This window comes from Panthera onca, chromosome X (assembly GCF_046562875.1).
Source record: "Panthera onca isolate mPanOnc1 chromosome X, mPanOnc1 haplotype 2, whole genome shotgun sequence".
Taxonomy (NCBI): domain Eukaryota; kingdom Metazoa; phylum Chordata; class Mammalia; order Carnivora; family Felidae; genus Panthera; species Panthera onca.
Genome location: NC_138357.1, coordinates 3,602,327 through 3,628,328, shown reverse-complemented (window position 1 = coordinate 3,628,328; position 26,002 = coordinate 3,602,327). Strand labels below are relative to the sequence as shown.

Sequence of the window (26,002 nt, the reverse complement as noted above, 5' to 3'; positions counted from 1 at the left end):
AGCCAAGTGTACTCTTCCTGACAGAGGTAGGGGGACTCTAAGGCAGCGGGGTGTCTGGCATGGTGCTGGTCCATTCATCCAATAGACCTTCCCTGTTCAGACCACCCTGAAGCTTCCAGCTAGTGATAATGATTCAGAGATTTCCCCAGCCTGTTCATGTTCTTTGTCCCAGGTCCCTCTCCCTCCCCACCTTCTCTCCTTCTGGCCCCTTTGCCCCTAAGCTAGACTCTAGATTCAGAGCCCCAACTCCCAGCCTGCCTGGGGGCTCCCTGGGCTTGGTTTTGTACTCCTTTTCTCTCATGGACTGTGGCAATCGCTTTCTGCTGGATGCTCTCAATGCCCCTTCCTAGCTGAGGGTGTCCTGTCTGGTTCCCTCCCCTGGCTCCTGGTCACTCTGGCCAAATCCTTCTTTCTCAAAGTAAAGGGGAAATATCTTGTTGGTATTGCATAATCTCAAATCATTTGCAATTTTTATGAGAATACAAATCAGTATAGCATTTTTGGAATAAAATTTCAGACGTATCTATAAAATGTTAAACTGTCCACACCCTTTCCACTTTAACCCAATGTCTATGTTAGTATGTATATGTCATTAGAAAACAATGTTTTCTAACGTTTACCCAGGCATTCGTATTCAAAGATGTTGTTTTCACTTCATTAATCATAGGACACAGGGAAAACCACTTACATCTCCACCAGGAAAAAAAAAAATGTTTATGTTATTAATTGTGGTATATACATACTTTAACACTCCAGGGAGTAGTTTCAAAAGTGAGGTGGATCTATATGTGCTGTCACGGGAATATCCTGCGTCCATTTTATTAAGTACCAAAAGCTAGTGGCAGAACAATATGTCCACTCTTACCTATTATGTTGAAGAAAACCGATATATTCTGACAGCACACTATTGAAAACCGTAGTCACCTTTAAATAACACACACTAGATTGTTAGTCGTGGGGACTTCTGAGGAGAAGGCTGAACTGTGGAAGATCTTTGAAAAGGGAACATTGTGACTTACCTGTATTTTTAGAGTTTTTTGGAAGCAGGAAGATATGCACTACTACCTTTGTACTTGAAATTTCCATGTAAGTCTAACAACAGAAAAGCAGCCATGTCAAAGTAACTGCTAACTGATGCAACAGACAAACCCTGACACTTGAAGGGCTAGCACAACAAAAGTGCATGCTGGTGCACGTAAATTCTGATACAGTTTGGCAGGGGCCCTCCGCTTTTCCTAGACCCTGGAGAGACAGGTTGCTTTCATCTTGTGGCTCCCCTATCTCAACATGGGGTGGCCATGGTGAATCAAGGGAGACAGCACGGAGCTGACATACCGACATACTGGCTCTGAGATGCCTGGATGTGACGAACGATGCTTCTGCTCACGTCTCCGTGGCAAAGGGTCATCACATGACCCTTCCTAACTACAAGTGGACTGGAAATGCAGGGTCCCCTGTGTCCAGGAAGGAAAGCAAAGACACGGTATGGATGAGCGTTGAAATTTCTCCCACGTATCGCTACACAGTAGGTGCTCAACCAAAGGCAACTATCATAATTTGTTAGGACAACCGACTTTATTGCTCGGAGGAGTAATCTGAGGTCAGATTTGCCTTGGTTTTCTTTGAATTTTCAAGTGCCTACCACATGACAGATACTTTCAAATAGAGAACCACATCTAATGTTAAGAGGATCCTGTACCTCTCAGCAGGAAGCGTTCACCTTCTTCACTCAATAGTACTTTTCTGCATTGCCTGCAGAAAATCCCTGCACTGCCATCTGTAATCACAATAGGCGAGGATTTCCTCCTTCTTTTTGAAACATGGGTAAAGTCTGAACCTGTGAGTCTCTGCTACCCTCCACGTGACTAAACTTGCCTCAACACCTTACCTGCACAGGTGCCATTAGGCTCACTGGCCGCCAGGGCTTTTCCGTGGGGCTGGTACCAGACAAGAGGCAGTGGGAGGATGGTTCTTTCTTTCTGGTTCAATTTGGCCTAATATGTCCACCGAGGAACCATTTTTTGCCACCCAGGAGCATTCCAGGGATTTTAGGAATTTGACTTCAGTGGATGTTTGCTCATCTACCACTTGTGATGAAGCATTACTATCTGACCACCTAAATAAGCTCCTTCATCTGAATATGTGTTCCGTTCCCAGCTTCAAATAAGAAAATCATTGAAGTCCTACTGCAAACACCAGGGTGGCTTCAAATATCCGCTGTGTAACATCAGGGTTAGTCCCCAAGTCCCTGTAGGTTATAGGTGCAATGAGACATTCCTCACAGCCCATTGGGAAAACAGAGAGTGTATGGAAGACTCCCTGGGGAGGGATGAACAGATGTCTTAAGGTCACAGTCCAAGTCCCGTTTCCCATCAAAAGGGCTTTAGCTGTCAGACGGGTTGGAGGGTAAGCTCCAGGAGAGCCAGGGAACCTGGGCAGGGAGGAGGCATGCTCTATGTCATGGGAGGGCATGAAGCCCTTGTGCAGCCAGGAGAGGAGGCGGTGGTGATGAGCTGGCCGGCAGGCCAGGTTCCAGAGTTGGACAGGAGGGCACATGTGGGAAGACCAGGGGCTGTCATGGGGGAAAGTGTTGGGACTGGAAAGAAACGGCGGCACCTAGCAGAGTCTGCTCTGGACAAGACTCGGAAAATCCCCAAGTTGTGTTTGATTCTTCTTGTCACCTTTCTTCCTTAGGCCTGTTTTTACTACCTGGGCCTCGGGGTCCTACTTTATGTCACCTGGGAAACACCATGGGAGCGAGAAGAGAAACGTAGGAGTCAGACGGTCGGCCACAGGCTGGGGTGGGTGGGAACAGCGTGGGCTCTCCATGAATTCAGACCAGGGGTCCGGTTTCTGCCCTGTCACTTACTAGCCGTGTGATCCTGGGAAAACGACCAAGCCCTGTGGGCCTCAGGTTCTTCATCTGTGAAGTAAGTGGGTTTCATAAGCCCCATCTTGCAGGACTGCAGGAATGTATGTGATGTATGGAAAGCACCTCGCACTGTGCCGGGCACATATCGGAACTGTGATGAATGGCAGTTGTTTCTAATGTTGTTTTGATCCCAGACCCTTCTACTCTCTCCTCTGGGATATTTTTTGTTTTCCAGGTCATGCTAGAGAATATGCAGCTCAACAGAACATGGAACAGCTAATAAGCCAAAGAGGGTGCTTCATAAATAAAACTCAGTCCATTTTCTTTTTTTAATTTTTAAAACATGTTTTATTTATTTTTGAGAGAGAGGGACCGAGCACGAGCAGGGGAGGGCCAGAGAGGAAGGAGACACAGAAACTGAAGCAGGCTCCAGGCTCTGAGCTGTCATCAGATGCTTAACCGACTGAGCCGCCCAGGGTCCCCACAGTCCATTTTCTAAATAGGGGATATATGTGGGATATATGAGAATATGCGTGGAATGTAGGCGTGGGGGAGTCGTCCCAGCTGGATACAGCACAAAGCTGCTAGAATTTGAATCAAAGACCAACTTCCTCCCTCCTTCCACATGCTCTTCCGTCCAAACCACAACTTTCATTCATTTCTCCCACACCAAAACCTAGACCTGGCTTACAGCTGTCTAAGGACACTCAAGATAATCAAATGAAAACATCTTTATAATGCACTTGGTTCTGGTTTCCCATGGCCAGGAACAACAGTGTCCGTCTAGAGCCTTCTGGGCTCGACTTTAAAGGAATATTATTGCATTTCTCCAGAAATCCTTGCAGATGATGGGTAGAAAACACCTAGTCCGTGCACTGTGTTCAACTACACCGGGACAAGAGTGCAGGACACTTTCACTTCCGGACCCAGGAGGAGATTTCTTTGGTTTGTCCATGATCCAAAAGGAACTTCTCAGAGCAATTATCTATTTGAGATTTTGCTCATACCCCTAAGGGACACCATCTGTGGGCCTGGCCACTGTCAACATCCAGTTTCATTGTGATCAGCTGCGCAGAAGGCATCACACTGACCAGAGACACCAAGCCAGCCTGGCTCAGGATGTCTCCATTGTAGGGCTCCCCCTGGAGCCACACTGCCTCACCCTTCTTTGGTTTGTTCTGCTCCTCTTAGGGGACCCTTCCCTGCCTTCCCACTGGGACTGTCGCTGCTAGACAGTCACCTATGGGTGGGACGTGTCCTGCCTCTCTCTCCTAGTGTCCTCACTGCCAACACAGGGCCCTTCCGAGAGCGAGCAGAGCTCGGCGAATGTCCGGCCACAAATGTCCCAGTGAGCTGGGGACCTCTGCTCAGATCGAGTGTCTCCTCCTTTCTTGGAGACCCAAGCAAAGGCAGGCACACATCTCTATGTCCCTTGTCCAGAATGACAGACGACAAGGGACGAGAAGCAAGAACGAACATCTTTTACTTCTCCATGGCCTGAAACCATCCGTTTACTGCCAAGGTCTTCACGTTTGCAAGACATCCCTGTCTGTGCCCAGCCCAGGCACCGCGATTCCCTTCTGGATCCCGAACGAGGACGGAAGGGTTCCCAGCTCGTTGCACCAAACGGCAAAACTCTGACTCTCGAACACCTGTGGCGTGGGTGCCACTCCCACGCTGAGCCCGAAGCTCACGAAACCTTCTGTGACAAGGAACAACATCTGAAAACTTCCTCGAGGAAACAAAGATCGATTTCCGAGGCCACGTAGACAGAGAACAAGAACCCACCCAAACGTGCTCTTGGCCCCGCTTTCCCCCAAGCCGCCCTGGCCCTCCACTACTCACAACGCCCAGCGCCCGCTCTGCTCGCACTCGCAGGCGAGAAGTGGCCTGGCTTCGTGCCCCGCAGGAGAAGCTGCTCGACCCCAGGCGGGAACGGGCCCGGCTGCCCCTCGGGCTCAGGCCCGCTCTTCCTCATGGCTCACAGCCTCTTCGGACAGACACGGAGACCCCGGGCTGCCTGCTGTTGACCGCGAGGATGTGCTGCAGCACCTGCACGCCGCTGGTTTCTGCGTGGGCCCTGGGACCCCACAGGAACTCGTAGCGTGCGGGCTCGCTGCCGGGCACCTGCCGGTACTCCAGGTACCCTTCCTGCACCCAGACTTCGGTCAGCAGCTCCCTGGGCTCCCCATAGAATACGTGCTCCCTGCCGGCATACACCCCCATGACCCCCAGCGCTTCCCACACCGCCTCCTCAGGGGCACGGTCGTCCTCCAGGAGGATCACCCACAGGACCAGCACCAGGAGGCTGGTCTTGGGCATGCCGTCCCTACCACTCGGCGTCCCATCGCAGCTGAGGCCCAGGATGCTGACCAGGACGTAGGAGTGCTCGCGGGGGTCCACTTCCTTCACGTCGACTCCAAAGACCAGCTGCAGATACTCGCAGGCTCGGCGGAAGATCACGGGGAAGCGGTCCCGGTCATCTCGGCTGACCGCCGCCAGCATCTCCGCCCGGGTGGTCGGCTGCTTGGTGCGATACTTGAGGAGCAGCAGCAGCACCAGGCCGGCCACCTTCACGCGGAGCGCATCTGGGAGCGAGGCCTGGGCCCCTGCCGGGGCCCCCCAGGTGCTCGACCCCTCCTCATCGGGGCTGCTGGAGCCCTGGTGGGACTGGCTCCCCGGAGCGCCTGCCATGGCACTGGGGGAGGGGCAGGTGCTCCGAGGGCTCTGGGGAGGACTCGGGGACCGGGCAGCAGCAGATCCCTCCTCCAGGGGGACCAGAATGAGGACAGAGCAGGAGGAGGACAGGGAGGAAGAGGAGGAGGAGGAGGAGGAGGAGGAGGAGGAGGAGGAGGAGGAGGGAGACGGGCCCCCCCTCTCCTCCTCCTCTGCTTTCTCCTCCTCCAACTCCACCTCCTCCTCTAACTCCACCTCCTCCTCCAACTCCTCTTCCTCCGACTCTACCTCCTCCACCTCCAACTCCACCTCCTCCTCCTCCAACTCCTCTTCCTCCGACTCCACGTCCTCCACCTCCACCTCCACCTCCACTTCTTCCACCTCCTCCTCCTCCACCTTCAACTCCACCTCCTCCACCTCCAACTCCACCTCCTCCAACTCCACCTCCTCCACCTCCTCCTCCACCTCCTCCACCTCCTCCACCTCCTCCTTCTTCAACTCCACCTCCTCCACCTCCTCCACCTCCTCCTCCACCTCCTCCACCTCCTCCTTCTTCAACTCCACCTCCTTGTCCTCAGGCTCTGGCAGCGGTGCATCCCATGGCAGCGGGACCTCTCTTGGCTCCTCCTTAAGCTTGCAGAGCGCACCCCTCTCACCCAGGGGCATGATGGTCGCGAGACCCTGAACACAGATGAGGGGTGGCTCCTCAGGGGGAGGCCCAGCCCACAGAGCCCGAGCTCCCAGGCCTGAGAGCGGGGCCGCGTGGGGGTTGGGGGCCGAGGGGTCCCCTCTGGGGTGGGATGGGCGAGCCCCCGGCCCCACGCGCGGAGCACGCACCTCGCCTGGACAACCGACTGGCACGCGGCCGCGCCTCCTCTGCTCTGTGACCTCGGGACTCCTGCCTCAGACCAAGGCCTCAACTCCAGAGCTCTCCGAGCCCCTGGAAGACGGAGGGAGGGAGGGAGGGAGGGAGGGAGGGACGGAGGGGGCGCCTCAGGGTCTCAGGGTGGGTGCAGACCGCGTGCACCGCCCCGGGCCCCCACCCCCCACTGCGGCCAGGAGGTTCTGGCCAGGACTCTGGGCGCCCCCCCACCCCGGGAGCCCCCACCCCATCCAGCCTGGACCTGCCCCTTCTGGGCCTCCGCTGACAGCCAGAGCGGACCCGAGCGGCAGGGCAGGCCTCCTGGGCCCTACGTAGGTGTCCTGGGCTGGGAGGCAGCGCCTCCTCTCTCCCCTGCACCCCGGCCAGGGCCCGGGATCCTGCCTCGGCTGACCGGGGTCCAGCCCCGCACACCAAGGCCCTCCCCTCGCCCAGACCCACCGCGGGGGCGGCTTTCCGACGGCGGCCCCGGGGCTGGGGTCCAAGGGGCCTCCGGCCGTCCTCCCGCACGGCTCTCCCGGGGAGCCCCGGGCCCGCTGCCTCCCACCAGAGCCCTCCCGGCCCGGCGAGGTCCGGGCCAAGGCGGCTGGCGTCGCACGAGGCAACCAAGTCCGGGGAGGCCCGGGGCCGATGGCAGGGGCTCACATGGGTTCCTTGGGGTCCCTCAGCCCTGTCCTCTCGTCCCCATCCGGACTCCCTGGGCGGCCTGGGCCTCGGGCTCTGCCGCCTGACGCCGGCTCCTCGCGCGCAACCAGCTCTCGGTCGGGCTGGGACCCAGAGCCCGAGGCCGCCCACGCCTCACGCCCTGGTCACAGTCGTCGTGGCCGCACCACCCTGCGGCCTCCACCGCCGCCCCCACCGCCGGACTCATTCCCCTCTGGGTCCCGGCTCCCTCGCTCCTCCCTCTGGGCCTCACCTCGAAGCCCACGAGGCTCGGCGCCCTTCCCGCGCCCGACGGGCTTCGAGGCGCAGGCCGGAAGACGCCGACGACGCCGAGGCCCCCTCGCCTCGCCTCGCCTCGCCCCGCCCCGCCCCGCCCCGCCCCGCCAGTCTCTTGAGACCCGGATGCGGAAGTCCAGACACCCCGCGGGGCCTCAGTCCCACTAGGGGCTTCCCTAGGCTGCCGCTAGGGGTCGCCTTCCGGGCCGGGGCCTCCGTTCTGGGGGCCGGAGTCCCTCCCTCGGTGCTCCCTCCGTGGCCTCCTGCACCCCGGGGATGGCCTGGGCGCGTGGCCGCTGACGAAGGGAACTCGTGCCCCTCAGACCAGGGTCCGAAGGTCTCTGGGACGCACCGCCCAGGCTCAGGGACGGGGCGCCCGCCACCTCTGGCCACCCGATGCAGGGGCTCCCCGGGCCTGCGGCACGGACTGACTTCGTAGCTCTGGGCTGGGGTGGACCTGGTCTCCTGACAGCACCTGGGCCCTCCTCCCCTCTGCCCGCCGGAGCGGCTGCTCCCGACCGACAGCGGGTCCTCGGTTCTCCCCAGCTCACCCATCCGACCCCCACTCCCCGGTCCGGGTGATCCGAGACCCGGATGCCCAAGTCCAGCCTCGCCCAGTGTCCCCATCCCTCCCGGGGGCCTGCGTGGACTGACTCTGTTGTGGGGTCCTGGCTCCTTTGCCTGCAGATCCCTCTGCTCCTCCTTAGGAATCGCCCCAGGACACGGGCCCTGCCCTCTTCAGAACTGAGGTGTCCCAGTGCTCCCCCCGCCCCCTGCGCCTCCTCCAGTGTCTCTGAGACCCGGCTGCGGAAGTCTGGCCCGACTCTCCTCTGCGAGTCCCCATGCCTCCCAAGGGCCCTTCTCAGAAGGCGTGAGGTCTTGAACTTTGGGACGTCCCCTCTGTCCTGGGGACCTGAGTCCCTCAGTCCTCCCTCTGACCCCCACCTGGACACCGTGGCCCCGTCCTGTGTCCCTGCCCTTTCCTGACCTAGGATCCTGTCCCTCACCCCAAGGTCCTCAGCTTCCTCAGATCCCCGAGGCACAGTTGAGTGGACGGGGCCTGCGGCCACCCTCTACAGGTAGCCCGGCACCGCGGCCCAGGCTGATCTCCTCTCCCCGGGGCGGGATGGGCCCTGCGGATCTCCATGAAGTCCCGACACCTGCTGCAGAAGAGCCTGGGCCCGTCCCCGCTATTATTCCTGCCACCCCGCCACACACACTTCCGACTTTTCTCTCTTCCAACCGTTCCTGCCGGTTACTTGGTCCTGCTCAGATAGGCCTGAACAAAGCCTCCTGTTTTCTTGCTCCTAGGACAAGTTGTCCTCAGAGGAGTGTCTCAGTTGGTAGCCCCCCTTCTATTCCTCCCCCCTCTCTTCTTGCTTTGGTCTCTTCTAGCTGTTCTTGCTGGTTGGTTGATTCTGCTCTGACAGGGCCCCAACAAAGTGTTCTATTTTCTTGACCCCATGTCAAGTTGTCCTCAGAGTATTGTTGCAGTTGGTAGCCCCCACCCCCCCCCCCGTTTATTCCTGCTGCACCGCCCCCCCCCCACAGTTCTTGCTTTGGTCTCTTCCAACTGTAATCACTGGTTTGTTGGTCATGCTCAGATATGTCCCAACAAAGAGTTCTGTTGGCTTGTCCCCAACACAAGTTGTCCTCAGAGTAGGGACTCAGTTGGCAGCCCCCCTTTTACTCCTGCTCCCTCCCACTTACCGGTTTGGTCTCTTCCAACGATTCCTGATGTGTAGTTGGTCCTGCTCAACAGGCCCCTATAAAGAGTCCTGTTTTCTTGCCCCCTGGGTCAAGTAGTGTTCCGAGTAGGGTCTCAGTTACTAGGCCCCTTTCATTCCTACTCACCACACTTCCTGCTTTGGTCTCTTCCAACTCTTCCTGCTGGTTAGATGGTCCTACTCATACTGGCTCCAAAAGAGTCTTAATTTACTTGCCCGCTTTGTCAAGTTGTTCTCAGAGTATGGTCTCAGCTGGTAGCCCCCCTTTTATTCCTGCCCCCCAGTTCCTGCTTTGGCCTCTTCCAACTGTTCCCACTGGTTAGTTGGTCCTACTCAGATTGGCCCCCAAAGAGTCCTATTATCTTGCCGCCAGGTTAAGTTGTCCTCAGAATTGGGTCCCATTTGGCAGCCCCCCTCTTATCCCCCCCCCCATTCCCGCTTGGTTCTCTTCCAAAGGCTCCTGCTGGTTATTTGCTCCTGCTCAGATAGGACCAAACAAACAGTCTTGTTTTCTTACCATCTAGATCAAGTAGTCCCCAGAGTAGGGTCTTACTTGGTAGCCCCCCCTTTTTTTTCCTGCCCTCCCACGCTGTCTACTTTGGTCTCTTCCAATGGTTCCTGCTTGTTACTTGGTCTTGCTCAGATAGGGCCCAACAAAGAGTCCTATTTTCTTTCCCCCAGGGCAAGTGGTCATCAGAGTAGGGAGTCAGTTGGTGCCCCCCCTTTTATTCCTATTGCTCACCCCACACTTCCTGCTTTGGTCTTTTCAACCTGTTCCTGCTGGTTAGTTGGTCCTGCTCAGATAGGCCCCAACTACCAGTCCTATTTTTATTCCACTAGGTCAAGTTGACCTCAGAGTAGGATTTCAGGTGGTAGCCTAACCCCTTTTATTCCTGCCTCCCCCTTCCTGCTTTGGTCTCTTCCAACTGTTCCTATAGGTTAGTTTGTCCTGCTTGTATATGTCTCAACAAAGAATCCTATTTTCCTGCCCCTAGGACAAGTTGTCCTCATAGTTGTGTTTAATTTGGCACCCCCCTTTTGTACCTGCTGACCACCCCCCACACACACACACTTCCTGGTTTGGTCTCTTTCAACCACTCCTGCTGGTTAGTTGGTCCTGTTCAGATAAGGCCCAACAAATATTCCTGTTTCCTTGGCCCAGGTCAAGTTGTCCTCAGAGTTGGGTTTAAGTTTGTAGCCCCCCTTTTATTGCTCCCCCCCCCACACTTCTCACTTTGGTCTCTTTCATCTCTTCCTGCTGGTTAGTTGGCCCTGCTCAGATAGGCTGCACCATGATTCCTGTATTCTTTCCCCCTAGGTCAAGTTGTCTCCAGAGTGGGGTCTTAGTTGGTAGCCCCCTTTTATTCCTGATCCACCCAGTTCCTGCTTTGGTATCTTCCAAGTGTTCCTGCTGGTTAATTGTTCCTTCTCAAGTAGGCTGCAAGAAAGAGTCCTAGTTTCATGCCCCTAGGTCACGTTGTTCTCAGCGTCTGGTTTAATTTGGTAGTCCCCTTTATATTCCTGCCACTCCTCCAAACACACTTCCTGATTTGGTCTCTTCCAACTGTTCCTGCTGGTTAGTTGGTCCAGCTCACATAGGCACAAACCAAGAGTCCTGTTTTCTTGCCCCCGAGGTCACGTTGTCCTCAGAGTAGGGTGTGTGTTGGTTGCCTCCCTTTTTTCTGCCCCCCCCCACTTCCTGCTTTGGTCCATTCCAACTGCTCTATTGGTTACTTGGTCCTGCTCACATGGGCCACAAAAGGGAGTCCTGTTTTCTTGCCCCCAGGTCAAGTCATCCTCAGATTAGGGTCTCAGTTGGTAGCCCCCGTTTATACCTGCCCTGGCAAACTTCTTGCTTTGGTCTCTTCAACCACTCCTGGTGGCTAGTTGGTCCTGGTCAGATAGGCCCCAACTAAGAGCCCTGTTTACTTGCCCCAGTTCAAGTTGTCCTCAGAGTAGGGTCTTAGTTGGTAGCCCCCCTTTTACTCATGCCTCCCACACTTCCTGCTTTGGTGTCTTCCAGCTCTTCCTGCTGATTAGGTAGTACCGCTCAGATAGGCCAGAAGGAAGAGCCCTGGTTTCTTGCCCCCCAGGTCATGTTGTCCATAGAGTAAGATCTCAGTTGGTGTCCACTTTTATTCCTGCCTCCCCAATTCCTGCTTTGATCTCGTCCAACTGTTCCTGCTCGTTAGTTGGTCCGACTCAGATAGGCCCCAATAAGAGTCATGTTTTCTTGCCTCGTCTGTCAAGTTGTCCACAGGGTAGCATCTCAATATGTAGTCCCCCATTGGTTCCTGCCCCCCTCCACCTTCCTGGTTTGTTCCTTCCAAATTTTCCTGCTGGTTAGTTGGTCCTGCTCAGATAGGCCACAACAAAAAGTCCTATTTTCTTGCCACCAAGTCAAGTTGTCCTCAGAGTAGGATTTCAGTTTGTAGTCCCCCTTTTATTCCCTCCCCACCCCACTTCCTGCTTTGGTCTCTTCCAACTGTTCCTGCTGGTTAGTTCATCCTTATCAGATAGGTCCCAACAAAGAGCCCTGTTTTCTTGCCCCCTAGATCAAGTTGTCCTCAGAGTACGGTCTCAGTTACTTGCCCCCCCTGTTATTCCTGCCCCCCCACACTTCCTGCTTTAGTCTCTTCCAACTGTTCCTGCTGGTTAGACATCAATCTCAGATAGCCCCCCCCCCAAAAATGTCCTGTTTTCTGGCCCCCAGAGTCAAGCTGTCCTCAGAGTATGGTCTCAGTTGGGAGCACCATTTTTATTGCTGCCCCCCCCGACACTTCCCGCTTTAGTCTCTTCCAACTGTTCCTGCTGGTTAGACATCAATCTCAGATAGCCCCCCCCCCCAAAATGTCCTGTTTTCTGGCCCCCAGAGTCAAGCTGTCCTCAGAGTATGGTCTCAGTTGGGAGCACCATTTTTATTGCTGCCTCCCCCTGACACTTCCCGCTTTGGACTGTTCCAACCCTTCCTGCTGGTTTAGTTGGTACTGCTCAGATAGGCCCCATCAAAGAAACCTATTTTCTGCCTCCTAGGTAAAGTTGTTTCCAGAGTAGGGTCTTAGTTGGTAGCACCCTTTTTATAGCCCCCCCCCCCACCACTTCTCAATTTAGTCTCTTGCAACTGTTCCTTTATCCTGCTCAGATAGGCCCCAACAAGGAGTCCTATTTTCATGCCCCTAGGTCAAGCTGTCCTCAAAGTAGGGTTTAGTTGGTAGCCCCCTTTTTATTCCTGCCACTGCCCCCCCCCACACACACACACAGTTCCTGCTTTGTTCTCTTCCAACTCTTACTACTGGTTAGTCGGTACTGCTCAGATAGGCCCCAAAATAATCGTGTCTCCTTGCTCCCAGGTCAAGTTGTTCTCAGAGTTGGGTATAAGGTGGTAGCCCCTGCTTTTATTCCTGTACCTCACACACTTCTCTTCTTGGCCTCTTTCAACTTCTCCTGTTAGTTAGTTGGTCCTGCTCAGATAGGCCCCACAAAAAGTCCTGTTTTCTTACCCCCAGATTAACTTGCCCTCAGAGTACTGCCTCCGTTGGTAGCCCCCTTTTTATTCCTGTCCCACAACGCTTCTTGCTCTGGTCTCTTCCAACTGTTCCTGCTGGTGAGTGCGTCTTCTCAGATAGCCCCGAAGAAAGAGTCCCGTTTCTTGCCCCCAAGGTCAAGTTGTCCTCAGAGTAGGGTCTGACTTGGTTGCCCTGTTTTATGTCTGAACCCCCACACTTCTCGCTTTGGTCTCTTCCAACTCTTCCTGCTGATTAGTTGATCCTGCTCAGAGAGGCCCAGACCAAGTTTCCTGTTTGGTTGCCCCCCAGGTCCAGTTGTCCTCAGAGTAGGGTCTCAGTTGGTTGCCACCATTTTATTTCTTCCCCCCCAATTCCCACTTTGGCCTCTTCCAACTGTTCTTGTGAGTTAGTCGGTCCTGCTCAGATAGGCCCCCCAAAAGAGTCCCGATTTATTGCCCCCTAGGTCAAGTTGTCCTCAGAGTAGGATCTGAGTTGGTAGACCCCCTTTTATTCCTGCCCCCCCACACACACACTTCCCACATCGGTGTGCTCCAACTGTACCCGCTGGTTGGTTGGTCCTGCTCAGATAGGCCCCACCAAGAGTCCTGTTTTCTTGATCCCTAATTCAAATTGTCCCCAGGGTAGTGTCTCAGTTTGAAGCCCCCCTTTTATTCCCTCCCCCACCACTTCCCGCTTTGATCCCTACCAACTACTCCTGCTGCTTAGTTTGTACTTCTCAGATAGGCCCCAGTAAAGAGTCCTATTTTCCTGCTCCAGGTCACATTGTCCTCAGAGTAGGGTCTCAGTCCGTAGGCCCCTTTTAAGCCAACACCCCTCTTTGGTCTCTTCCAAATTCTCCTGCTGGTTAGTTGGTCCTGGTCAGATAGGCCCTAACAAAGAGTCCTGTTCTCTTGTTCCAGGTTGTCCTCAGAGTAGGGTGTAAATTGGTAGCCCCACTTTTATTGCTATCCCCCCATTTCCCACTGTGGTCTGCTCCAACTGTTCCTGCTGGTTTGTCGGTCCTGCTTGGTCCTCAACAAAGAGTCCTGTTCTTGCCCTCGAGGTCAAGTTTTCCCCAGAGTATGGTCTCAGTTGGTAGCCTCCCGTTTTATTCCTTCCTCCCCACACTTTCTGCTTGGGTCTCTAACAACTGTTCCTGCTGGTTAGCTGGTCCTGCTTAGATAGGCCCCGCAAAAGAGTCCTGTTTACTTGCCCCCAAGGTCATGTTGTCCTCAGAGTAGTGTGTCAGTTGGGAGCCCTCCTTTTATTAATGCCCCTCCCAACTGACACTTCCCACTTTGGTCTGTTCCAAGTGTTCCTGCCGGTGAGTTGTTCCCTTTCAGATAGGTCCCAACAAAGAGTCCTATTTTCTTGTCCCCAGGTCAAGGTGTCCTTAGAGTTGGATTTAAGTTGGTAGCCCCCCTTTTATTCCTGCACCCCACACACTTCCCTCCTTGGTCTCTTCCAACCTCTTCTGTTGGTTAGTTTGTCCTACTCATATAGGGCCCAACAAAGTGTCCTATTTTCTTGCCCCCTAGAAAATGTTGTCCCCAGACTAGGGTCTCATTTGTAGCGTCCTTTTCACTCCTGCCCCCCTCCAATTCCTGCTTTGATCTCTTCCAACTGTTCCTGCTGGTTAGTTGGTCCTGCTCAGATAGGCCCAAAGAATAAGTCATGTTTTCTTGCCCCCAGGTAAATTGTCCTCAGAGTTGGGTTTAAGTTCGTAGCCCACCTTGTTTCCTGCACCCCACACGCTTCCCTCCTTGGTCTCGTCCAACCACTCCTGTTGGTAAGTTTGTCCTGCTCATATAGGGCCCAACAAAGAGTCCTATTTTCTCTCCCCTAGGTCATGTTGCCCCCAGAGTAGGTTCTCATTTGTAGCCTCCCTTTGTATTCCTGCTCCCCCCATTCCTGCTTTGTTCTCTCCCAACACTTCCTGCTGTTTAGTTGGTCCTGCTCAGATAGGCCCCAAGAATAGGTCATGTTTTCTTGCCCCAAAGTAAGTTGTCCTCAGAGTTGGGTTTAAGGTGGTAGCACCCCTTTTATTCATGCACCACACACAATTCCCTCCTTGGTTTCTTCCAAAATTCTCCTTGTGGTTACTTGGTCCTGCTCAGATACGCCCAAAGAAAGAGTCTTGTTTTCTTGCCCCCTAGGTCAGGTTTTCCCCAGAGTAGGGTCTTACTTTGGCGCCCCCCCTTTATTCCTCCCCCCCCCCACTTCCTGCTTTGGTCTCTTCCAACTGTTCCAGGTGGATAGTTTGTCCTGCTTAGATAGGCCCCAACAAAAAGTGCTGTTTTCCTGCCCTCAAATCAAGTTGTCCTCAGAGTATGATTTCAGTTGGTAGTCCCCCTTTTACTACTGCCACCCCCCGACACACACGTCCTGATTTGGTGTCTTTCAACTGTTCCTACTCGTTAGATGTTCCTTCTCAGGCCCCAACAATACTCCTGTTTTCTTGCCCCGAGTTCAAGTTGTCCTCAGAGTTGAGTTTCAGTTTGTATCCTCCCCCCATTATTCCTGTTCCCCACATACTTCCCTCTTTGGTCTGTTTCAGCTGTTCCTGCTGGTTAGTTGGTCTTGCTCAGAGAGGCCCCACCAAGATTCCTGTTTTGTTTTGTTTTGTTTTGTTTTGTTTTGCTCCCTAGGTCAAGTTGTCCCCAGGGTAGGGTCCCAGATGGTAGCCTCCCCTTTTATTCCTGCCCGCCCACACTTTCTGGTTTGGTCTCTTCCAACTGTTCCTGCTGGTTACTTGTTCTACCGAGATAGGCCTCAACAAAAAGTCCTATTTTCCTGCGGCCTAGATCAAGTTGTCACCAGAGGAGGGTCCTACTTGGTAGCCTCCTCTTTGATTTCTGCCCCCCACCCACCCACACACTTTCTGCTTGGGTCTCTTCCAAATGTTCCTGCTTGTTAGTTGGTCTTGCTCAGATAGGCCCCAACAAAAAATCCTGTTTTTTTGGGCCCAGGACAAGTTGTCCTCTGAGTTGGGGCTCAGTTGGTAGTACCCCTTTTCTTCCAGCCCCCCACATACTTTCTGCTTTGGTCTCTTCCATCTGTTCCTGCTGGTTACTTGGTCCTGCTTATATGGCCCTCAACAAAGAGTCCTGTTTTCTTGCCTCCAGGTCAAGTTGTCCTCAGACTAGGGTTTCAGTTGGTACCCCCTTTTATTCCTGCTTCCCCCCCCCACACACACACACTTCCTGCTTTCGACTCTTCCTACTGTTCCTCCTGGTTAGTTGGTCCTGCTCAGATAGGCCCCAACAAAGAGTCATTTTCTTGCCACCAGCTCAGATTGTCCAGAGTTGGGTTTCAACTGTTAGCCCCACTTTTTTTCCTGACCCCAGCACTCTTCCAGGTTTGGTCTCTTCCAACTGTTACTGCGAGTTAGTTGGTCCTGCTCACATAGGTCCCACCAAGAGTATTGTTTGTTTTATTGCTCCCTAGGTCAAGTTGTCCCCAGAGTAGGGACTCAGTTGTTAGTCCCCCTTTATTCCTGCCCCCACCCAATTCCTGCTTTGGTCTCTTCCAACAGTTCCTGCTGCTTAGTTGATCCTGCTCAGATAGGCCCCAACAAAGAGTCCTGTTTTCTTGTCCCCTGAGTCAAGTTGTCCTCAGAGTCGGGTCTCAGTTCATAGCTCCCATCTTATTCCCACCCCCCCCCCAACACACACTTCCCACCTTGGTCTCTTCTAACTGTTCCTCCTAGTTAGATGTCCTGCTCAGATAGGCCCCACCAAAGAGTCCTGTTTTCTTGCCCTAGGTTTTCTTGTGTGCCCCACACTTCTGTCTTTGGTCTCTTCCCACTCTTCCTCCTGGTTAGTTGGTCCTGCTCAGATAGTGTGCAACCAAGACTCCTGTTTTCTTGTCCCCTACATCAAGTTGTCCTCAGAGTGGTGTCTCACTTGGTAGCCCATCATTACTGCCCCCACCTTCACTTCCCTTTTGGGTCTTCCAATTACTCTTGCTGGTTAGTAGGTCCTGCTGTGAGAGACCCCAACAAAATGTCCTGTTATCTTGCCCCACGGTCAAGTTCTCCTCAGCGCAGTGTTCCAGTTGGTAGCCCCCTTTTATTCCTGCCCCCCTCACTTCCCACTTTGTTTTCTTCCAACTGTTCCTGATGGTTAGTTGGTCCTGCTCAGATAGGCTCAAAGAATCTTGTCTTCTTGCCCCCAGGTCAAGTTTCCTCAGAGTAGGGTTTGGTTGGTAACCCCCCCGTTTCTTCCTGCCGCCTACCCCCCCCCCCCGTTTCTTTCTTTGGTCTCTTCCAACTCCTCCTGCTGGTTAGTTGGGCCTGTTTTCAACAAAAAGTCCTGGTTTCTTGCCCCCGGGTCATGTTGTCCCCAGAGTAGGGCTGTGATGGAGCACGGTGTGAGCATTCGTCTTGTTCCTCAACCTCAGTTTTACCCACAACACCTCAGACACAGCGTTACCCAACGCGCCGGTGTTGGGCGTGAACAGCCGCTTCCTCCGCTGTGCTTGAGAGTCTCTTGTTGTGCTTCTCCATGTTCCTCAGCTCATCCCTCTCCAGATCACAAGGGGATTGTCTTTAGTTTCCGTTTGTTCCCTATAGAATACCTTCTCATTGCCCAAGACCTGCTCACTTTGGGAGCACTTGAGTATGCCCTTTGCAGATCACCTCCTGCAGACACTTGGATTCAGGGTCCCTCAAGCCTACCTCTGAAGCCCTATTTCCTTTCTTCCATATGGTGGTTTTGCTTCCGCTCTCCCAGATTTCTGGCCTCCTGCTTGCAAATTGGATCTCCTTCGGTATTTCCCCCTTTAATTACTTGATTTGCAAGTTCAGAATATACTCCGTTCTGTTGACACAAAGCACTTCACAGGTCCACTGCCATGCCTGCCCTGCTTCTCTTGTCCCGAGCCCACTCCCACCCCACCCCGTGTGTCCTCTCCTGCCATTACCTTGATAGGAGAGACACTGAATAACGTTCTTTACTGTGGGGCTACTTTTCATAGGGCCTGCTTTACACAGACTCACTCCCAGGGACCATTCCTACTTGTTTAGCTAGACGTGACTAGACGGAACCAATATGAAGTATCTGAAAATAGAGGAGAGTCTGGGTATGGGGTGGCACAAAACCCAAATGAAAGTCATCTTCGCCATGGGTGAGAGGATGGGACAGGGGATTTGGGGATACGTGTTCTCTAGGCGTCTGGACAACTTTGTTCTTAATCTTCACTCTGGATAGGAGGAAAGGGCCCTGCCTGCGAGGATCTTAGCTCCTTGTGCCAGCTCCACCACTGAGGAGCGTCACTGGCCCTCTCTGAGAGTCCATACTTTGTGTCTAAAAGGGGAACACCAAGAGGGTCTGAGAGAGGGTCTCCCAAGGTGCCTTTCAGTCCAATGGCTGGAACCCTCGATGGAGCCCCAGGTCTAGAGTCAGGCTTGCTCCGTGGGCTGTGTGCTTCTAGACAGGTTTACCAAGCGTTCATTCCAGACGTCAGCGTGTCTTGTATGGCCGTGCCCTGAGAGGATAAGGATTTAAATGGGAGGCAAAAGTAAAACAAAGCCACCATTTCAAAATCATTGGTGGTTTCTCAGGAGGGGGCTCCTAGCATCTCTTCTTCCACAGCATCTCGGCTTCCTTTAGTTGCACACATAAGGATTTTCCCTTCAGTGAGCTCTTTAAGGAGTGGAAGCGGTATTTCACTGTGGCCCTTGAGAGCCCCTGAGCTCTGTTGGTTACTGACAGGGACAGGACCTATTGGTGGGAGGGATGTGGGAGAGAAGAAGATTCATGAAGACACAGTGTGGCGCTCTACAGAGAGCAGGCAGAGATTTGATTGGATTTAGGCACTGTTAGGTCCGAAGTCTTCTGTAGGACTGTTGCCTTATGTTCTTTGTTTCAAGAGTCCCTGAATCTCTACTGGGGTTAACAGTCTAGGGCAGGAGGCTCAGCTCGTCCCCTGAAGAAGAAATAGCCACTGTGCCATCTTCAGTCTACATGAAGAAGGGCATGATGGAAATCCCAGTCTCTCTTGGCTAAACCTTCTCAGTCCCAGCATTACAACCCTGGGACCCATGACCACCGCTCAGACGAGTCTGTCTCAGGTAGCTTCCGTGCTCGGGACCCTCTGGGAGAAATGACTGGCCCTCAGGGCTTCAACGGCCCCGGAGACGACCCAGACGTGTCGCCGCCTTACAGGGACCAAACCCCAGGCCGGGCGACTCCAGCAGAGCACAGTTGACCAGGCCAGGAGGACAGCCACGCTGAAGGGAAAGCAATTTCAATCTTGACTCTCCGCGGCTCCCACACAGCCTGGTGCCCACTGGGAGGGCGCCGAGCTCCAGGTTACAGGGCCCGAGGCCCGGCATCTCCACCGGGCAAGCCTGGCTCTGTGGCCTTGCCCTCGGCCGCCCCCACCCCCACCCCCTGGACTCCATCCTTTAACATCCCCGTCCCCCCCCGCCCACCGTTGCTCCCAGTGTCCCGGGAGCCACCCCCTTCCTGGTCCCCATCCCCCGAAGGCACCACCCTTCCCCTGCTGTTGGGTCACCTCACACCCCGAGGGTCTATCTCAGCCACGGCCCAGAAGGAGCGCATCCGTTGTGGACACAAATCCTCGCCACATCCCAGGCCTGCCTTCTCCAGCCCTGCTGGCCACTGCATTCACCTCACCCTCGCCTGCAACCACCAGCCCTCCAGCCCTCCAGCCCTCCAGCCGCTTTTTCTCACCCCCTGCCGGGCACCGGCCCCTGGCCCGGCCCGCCACTCGTCTGGCCAGCACTGATGTCTGACACACCTGGAGCCCGTGTCAGGGTCAGACCCCGTGCTACCCTCTCCTGTGGTCTGGCTTCGAGGTCGCTGTCTCCGGGAGTCCTAACTCCTGGCCCGGTCCCCCTCACGATTCCCTTCCCGGGGCTCCTGCATCCGGCCCAGCTCCCACGTGGAGTCCCAGTTGGGTGCTCCGTCTCCCCTTCCAGACTAAGGAAGTCCTTGGGGACAGTGGAGACCACGATGTGAACCCGGTCCCAGGGTGTACATTTTGGAAGGAAGAAAGTTGTGTGTGACCCACCAGGAGCTGGGCGGGGTTTAGCATCTTTGACGTTACCGCTCTGCAAGGTAACAGGACAGCAGGAGCAGGCACGGAGGGCCCCGCATCACAGCGGCTGTGCTGAGTGCTCCACGGGGTCTGGGCCATTTCCTCTGGGCCCCGGTCCCCTGGGAAGGTGTCAGAAAAGGCCCAACCTAGGCCGTGGAAGGTGGAGTCAGGGGCCCAGGTTCCACCTGACCAAGTAGAGCCCTGAAGCCACGAAGCCTCCCGTGTACTGCAGAGACCAGCAGCAAAGGAGCCTTTCCTATCTGGTGGCGTTACATTCTGTAGTCGCCCAAGGCTCGGGGACACTGGGAAGGTTGCAAATGGCACGGGGCCATTGGGTGCTTTCTCGAGGAACCATGTGCAAGTGTTGTTAATAGCCGGTTTCCCTCCCATGCTGTAGACAGGGAGACCCGGGTCCTCGGGGTTTCCATCGGCGTTTCTTTTCTGCAGTATCGGACGTGTCTCCTTCGGAGATGTTCTCCCATCGGGAACTGTGCCATTAGAGTCACTCTCCATCAGTGTCTCTCTCTGTTGTGAACTCTGAATCTTGGTAGCAGAAGGCGTCTCCTGGTGCTTTTTGCCTACTGGAGGCCCTGGGGAAAGGAGGACCACGTGGGAGAGAGAGGCAGCCCGCAGAGCCTTTTAGAGACTGGAAAAGCAGGGTTCAGGTCGTGTTCTACAAATGGGCCAAACGGGTCCTGCGCACAGGGGCCCCCGAGGCGGTGGACTTCTTCACGGCAGGCTGCTGCACCCTGTTGGCTCAAACACCCGCCAGCACCCGACTCACATTTTCCCTCACGTTTGTGATTGTTTCCAACGTAGCCCCAAGCAGCCGAGTTTGGGCCGTTTGGAGCCTGCGTGCTTGGCGTGCCTTGCCAAACCTCACCCTGCATCTGCGGAGAATACACAAGATAGAGCCTTATGCTTCTAAGACCCCGGGCCAGGGCCCTGAGCTGCTGAGTTGAGCCCCCTCCCTGAGGGAGGCCTCCCCCAGGGGCCCCTTCCCTTGCCTTCATCCCTTAGCCCATGGGGCTGCGGTAACACAACGCCGCACACCGAGCGGCTTATGAAGAAGGGACATTTATTCCTCATGGCGCTGAAGGCTGCAAGTGCAAGGTGCCGGCAAGGTGCCCGCGCACGGTGCAGCGAGGGCCTTCCTCCTGGGTCACAGCCGCCATCTTCTCGCTGTGTCCTTTCATGGTGGCAGGGGCTGGGGAACTCCCTGCAGCCTCTTTCCCAAGGTGCTCCTCCCACCCATGAGGGTTCCACCTTCATGACTTAAGCACCTCCCAAAGGCCCCACCTCCAAATGCCATCATTCTTTGGCACTTAGGATTTCAACAGATGTATTGGGGGGGTGGGAGGGGGGGAGGACACAAACATTCAGACCATAGCACTCCCGTTCTGCATAGGCTCCCTGCCCATAAGCCCCTGGATGGTCTCATGCTGTGAGGGACTCCTGGGTAATGGGGCTGTTCAGGCGCCACCCAGGAGAGCTTGTGTGCTGCTGTGTCTCCTGGTCACGTCTTCTTCCCGGAGGAGCCCCCGATCCCCGGAACCCCCTACAGTTTGCTAAGGAGCCCTGGGGAAATCACAGGTCTGACCCTTAGAGGATGACGATTATCTGGCCCAAGGTGCAGGTTTTGCAGCGGTCATGTGGCGAGACTCTAAGGACGGCGAGGCCGGAAAGGCTTAGGAAAGCATCTGCTTGCCATGGGGACTTGGGCAGCTGCTGTCTGGCCTGGCCGGGTCTTGGCTTTCCTGCGGGAAGCTGCTGCGGAAGCGCCACCGACTTTGTTAGACCCGAACCACAAAGCCTAACTGCCTGGCTTTAATGCCGAGCCAAACCTGAACATGGCCCCCGTGGGCGGGCCTTTTCAGCCTCAGCAGGTGCTGTGCTGGACCGAGAGCAGGCAAAGCCCGACCGCCAGGTCTTGGGCTCTGGGCGTGTTGTAGATTTGGGACACCCCTCCGTGGGGTCCAAATCTGTCAAAATATCCTGGGTGCCGCCCCGCACCATCTGGGTCCCTTCCAGATGTGCGCAAGGAAGCACTCGCTCTCCCAGGAGACCAAGAGAAACGGAGCCGCCCAGGGGCATTTCTGACACAGACGAGGGAGCGTGTTCCGAGCTTGGGATGCCCGCTGAAGCTGCAGGTCCCGGGAAGGCCAACCGCAGGGACCCTGAGGCCTCCGTGCACTCAGGGCAGATCCGACTCGGAACCCCTCGAGGGGGCGGCCCTCTGCTCTCGGCTCGCTGTGCGGGCCCGGCCTGGTTACCTGCGGTCCGCAACAAGCACTGGCCGCCTGTTCCCTCGCCTTCCTCCTGCCGCACCCACCAGGCCGTGTGCGTGTTCCCTCAGCTTTCCCAGGAAGGCAAGGCTCTTTTGTCCACCCCTCACCGGGTAAGCCATCAGGATGAAAAGGGTCACGTGCCCCCATTTCAAACACTGCTGAAAATTCAGGCTGTCACCCTGACTAGCCCCTGACCGTGACGAGTCTTCCTGGTTCACTTGTACGACAACGTTGCTCTGCCAAGATGCTTCAGTCCCTCTTGGGTAGGACCCCTCCAGACAAAAGGGTCTGGGGGAGAAGAGGGGCCGATGGAAACGACGTAGTCTGATTACTGAAAGGACACAGTGATTCTGCGACCGTGGAGCAAAAGCCAGCCCTAGGCTTGGGGACCTGCCGGGCACGGACAGGGCTTTGTGATCTTGGTGTTCCAGAACTGCTCCTGGAAGCTTAGCCCTCCTCCTGAGGGAAGCCGGAGGCGCTGCCCTCCTAAGCTGCCACGACGCTGGTGATGCAAACTGACTGCCGGGCCTGGAGGCAGCCTGACAGCACTCTCACACAGCCAGGGGCGGGCCCGGCGGGGTGGCCCAGAGTTCATCCTGCTTCTGCCACTCTCCACCCAGAGACAGCACCGCAGTCCACAGGGCCGGCGCTCGGGCCTACAAGGTTGCCCACCCCTACTCCCGCCAGTCCCAAACCCCGGGGCCGTCACCCCTGCTTGCGACCGAGAGGCTCTAAATCAGAGGTTCCCACCACCCCGTCCTCAGGTTCCGTGAATTGGCTAGACTGGCTCACGGAACTCAGGCAAACAAGCTACCCGGTAGCTCACCTCTCGATTGTGAAAGGATGGAGCTCAGGAAGAGCCAGACACAAGAGCTGCCTGCGTATGTGGGCAGAGGGGCGAGGCTGCCGTACCATCAGAGTGCGGCCCTCCCCCACACACCTGCAAGTTCAAACACCTGAAACCTCCCTCAACGCCTCCCTTCGGGGTTTTCTGGAGGCTTCCTCACTCACTCTGCAGCCCCTCGGCCCTCCCTGGCAGCGGAGGGAGGAGGAATGAAAGCGCCCATCCTCTAAGCACATGGTCCACTCACCTGGCAATCAGGCCCCGTGCTTGGGAGATGCCCAGACTCACCTCACTGACATAACAAGACACTTTCATCTTTTGGGGATTCCTTCCTCAAGCTTTGGGATTAGAAGCATTCGGGGAGGTCTGAGACAGACCCTGGAACAAGACCAGCTATGCATTTTGGTTTACTTTTTTATTATGTTTTTAATGTTTATTTATTCATTTCTGAGAGACAAAAAGAGAACACTCACTCCCCCACAAAGGAGGAGGGGCAGAGAGAGAGACAGGGAGACACAGAATCCAAAGCGGCCTCCAGGATCTGAGCTGTCAGCACAGACCCTACGACGCAGGGCTCCAACAGACAAACCGTGAGATCACGACCTGAGCCAAAGTCGCACACTTAACCGAATGAGACGCCCAGATGCTCCACGTAGATATTTGAAAGAAATGTATTTTAGTCATCTCAGTGACCACAAATATATTTTCTGCATATGCCATAATATCACACCAGCACTTCAACTATCGTGAATACTGCATCTGTGAGCAAGGGAGCGAAAGAAGCTTGGAACCCAACTTTCCACTCTTTGCGAAGACACCCAGAATTAATTAGGATTGTTGGACCACGCAGGGATTCCATTCTGAATCTTTCGATGGCACACCAAACCGTTTTCCACCACAACTGTATCCTGTCACGGTCCCGCCAAAAGTGTACAAGAATTCACATCCGACACAGGGACTGGGCCACTTCCAAGTGCCCCCAGGTACTCCACCCCATCTCCTCCGGGCTGCTGGGGCCAAGGTCCCACTGGCTCAACGGAGCACCTGCCATGGCATTTGGGGAAGGGCAGGGGCTGTGAGGGCTCTGGGGCTCTGGAAGCCAGCAGCAGATCCCTCCTCCAGGGGACCAGAACCTGGGCAGAGCAGGAGGAGGACAGGGAGGAAGAGGAGGATGGAGAGGGAGATGGTGCCTCCTCCTCCTCCACATCCGCCTCCTCCTCTTCGTCCTCCCCTCCCACAGCAGTGCATCCAACAGGAGCAGGATGCGCCGCTCTTCCTCAAGCTTCCAGAGCTCACTCCTCTGACTCTCGGGCAGACAGTGCCTCGCCCTCCTCCTCCACCTCCTCCACCTCCTCCACCTCCTCCACCTCCTCCACCTCTACGTGCTCCACGTCCCCCTCCACATCCACCTCCTCTTCCGCATGCACCTGCTCCGCTTCCACAATATCCACCTCCTCCACCTCCACCACCTCCACCTCCACCTCCACCACCTCCACCTCCTCGTCCTCCGCCTCCCACAGCGGTACATCCCATGGCAGCGGGGCCTGCCTGGGCTCCTCCTCGGCCTTGCAGAGCTCACTCGTCTGACGCAGGGGCATGATGGTCGCCAGACCCTGAAGACAGAAGAGGGGTGGCTCCTCAGGGGGAGGCCCAGCCCACAGAGCCCGAGCTCCCAGGCCTGAGAGCGGGGCCGCGTGGGGGTTGGGGGCCGAGGGGTCCCCTCTGGGGTGGGATGGGCGAGCCCCCGGCCCCACGCGCGGAGCACGCACCTCGCCTGGACAACCGACTGGCACGCGGCCGCGCCTCCTCTGCTCTGTGACCTCGGGACTCCTGCCTCAGACCAAGGCCTCAACTCCAGAGCTCTCCGAGCCCCTGGAAGACGGAGGGAGGGAGGGAGGGAGGGAGGGAGGGACGGAGGGGGCGCCTCAGGGTCTCAGGGTGGGTGCAGACCGCGTGCACCGCCCCGGGCCCCCACCCCCCACTGCGGCCAGGAGGTTCTGGCCAGGACTCTGGGCGCCCCCCCACCCCGGGAGCCCCCACCCCATCCAGCCTGGACCTGCCCCTTCTGGGCCTCCGCTGACAGCCAGAGCGGACCCGAGCGGCAGGGCAGGCCTCCTGGGCCCTACGTAGGTGTCCTGGGCTGGGAGGCAGCGCCTCCTCTCTCCCCTGCACCCCGGCCAGGGCCCGGGATCCTGCCTCGGCTGACCGGGGTCCAGCCCCGCACACCAAGGCCCTCCCCTCGCCCAGACCCACCGCGGGGGCGGCTTTCCGACGGCGGCCCCGGGGCTGGGGTCCAAGGGGCCTCCGGCCGTCCTCCCGCACGGCTCTCCCGGGGAGCCCCGGGCCCGCTGCCTCCCACCAGAGCCCTCCCGGCCCGGCGAGGTCCGGGCCAAGGCGGCTGGCGTCGCACGAGGCGACCAAGTCCGGGGAGGCCCGGGGCCGATGGCAGGGGCTCACATGGGTTCCTTGGGGTCCCTCAGCCCTGTCCTCTCGTCCCCATCCGGACTCCCTGGGAGGCCTGGGCCTCGGGCTCTGCCGCCTGACGCCGGCTCCTCGCGCGCAACCAGCTCTCGGTCGGGCTGGGACCCAGAGCCCGAGGCCGCCCACGCCTCACGCCCTGGTCACAGTCGTCGTGGTCGCGCCACCCTGCGGCCTCCACCGCCGCCCCCACCGCTGGACTCATTCCCCTCTGGGTCCCGGCTCCCTCGCTCCTCCCTCTGGGCCTCACCTCGAAGCCCACGAGGCTCGGCGCCCTTCCCGCGCCCGACGGGCTTCGAGGCGCAGGCCGGAAGACGCCGACGACGCCGAGGCCCCCTCGCCTCGCCTCGCCTCGCCCCGCCCCGCCCCGCCCCTCCCCGCCCGTCTCTTGAGACCCGGATGCGGAAGTCCAGACACCCCGCGGGGCCTCATTCCCACTAGGGGCTTCCCTAGGCTGCCGCTAGGGGTCGCCTTCCGGGCCGGGGCCTCCGTTCTGGGGGCCAGAGTCCCTCCCTTCGTGTTCCCTAGGTGGCCTCCTGTGCACTTGGTGGGTCCCCGGTCCTCCCCAGCTCACCCGTCCGACCCCCGAACCGCCCCCCACTCCCCGGTCCCCGCCCTCTGAGACCCAGATGCCGAAGCCCAGGCTCTAACAGTGTCCCCATCCCGTCTGGGGGCCTACTCGGACTGATTCTGTTGAGGGGTCCAGGCTCTTCCGTCCTCCCCCTGC

At 56.6% G+C, this 26,002-nt stretch overlaps 1 long non-coding RNA gene and 1 pseudogene across 1 annotated transcript; both read right to left on the bottom strand.

Moving 5' to 3' along the window:
- Positions 1 to 4,339: 4,339 nt before the first annotated feature.
- LOC145714673 (melanoma-associated antigen 8-like) lies at positions 4,340 to 7,435 on the bottom strand (annotated as a pseudogene).
- Positions 7,436 to 24,301: 16,866 nt separating this feature from the next.
- LOC145713686 (uncharacterized) lies at positions 24,302 to 25,624 on the bottom strand. The gene is made up of 3 exons (XR_014136679.1): positions 25,526 to 25,624; positions 24,567 to 24,669; positions 24,302 to 24,410 (listed from the first exon to the last, which is right to left on the bottom strand). It is a non-coding gene; the product is annotated as an uncharacterized LOC145713686 (long non-coding RNA).
- Positions 25,625 to 26,002: the final 378 nt, after the last annotated feature.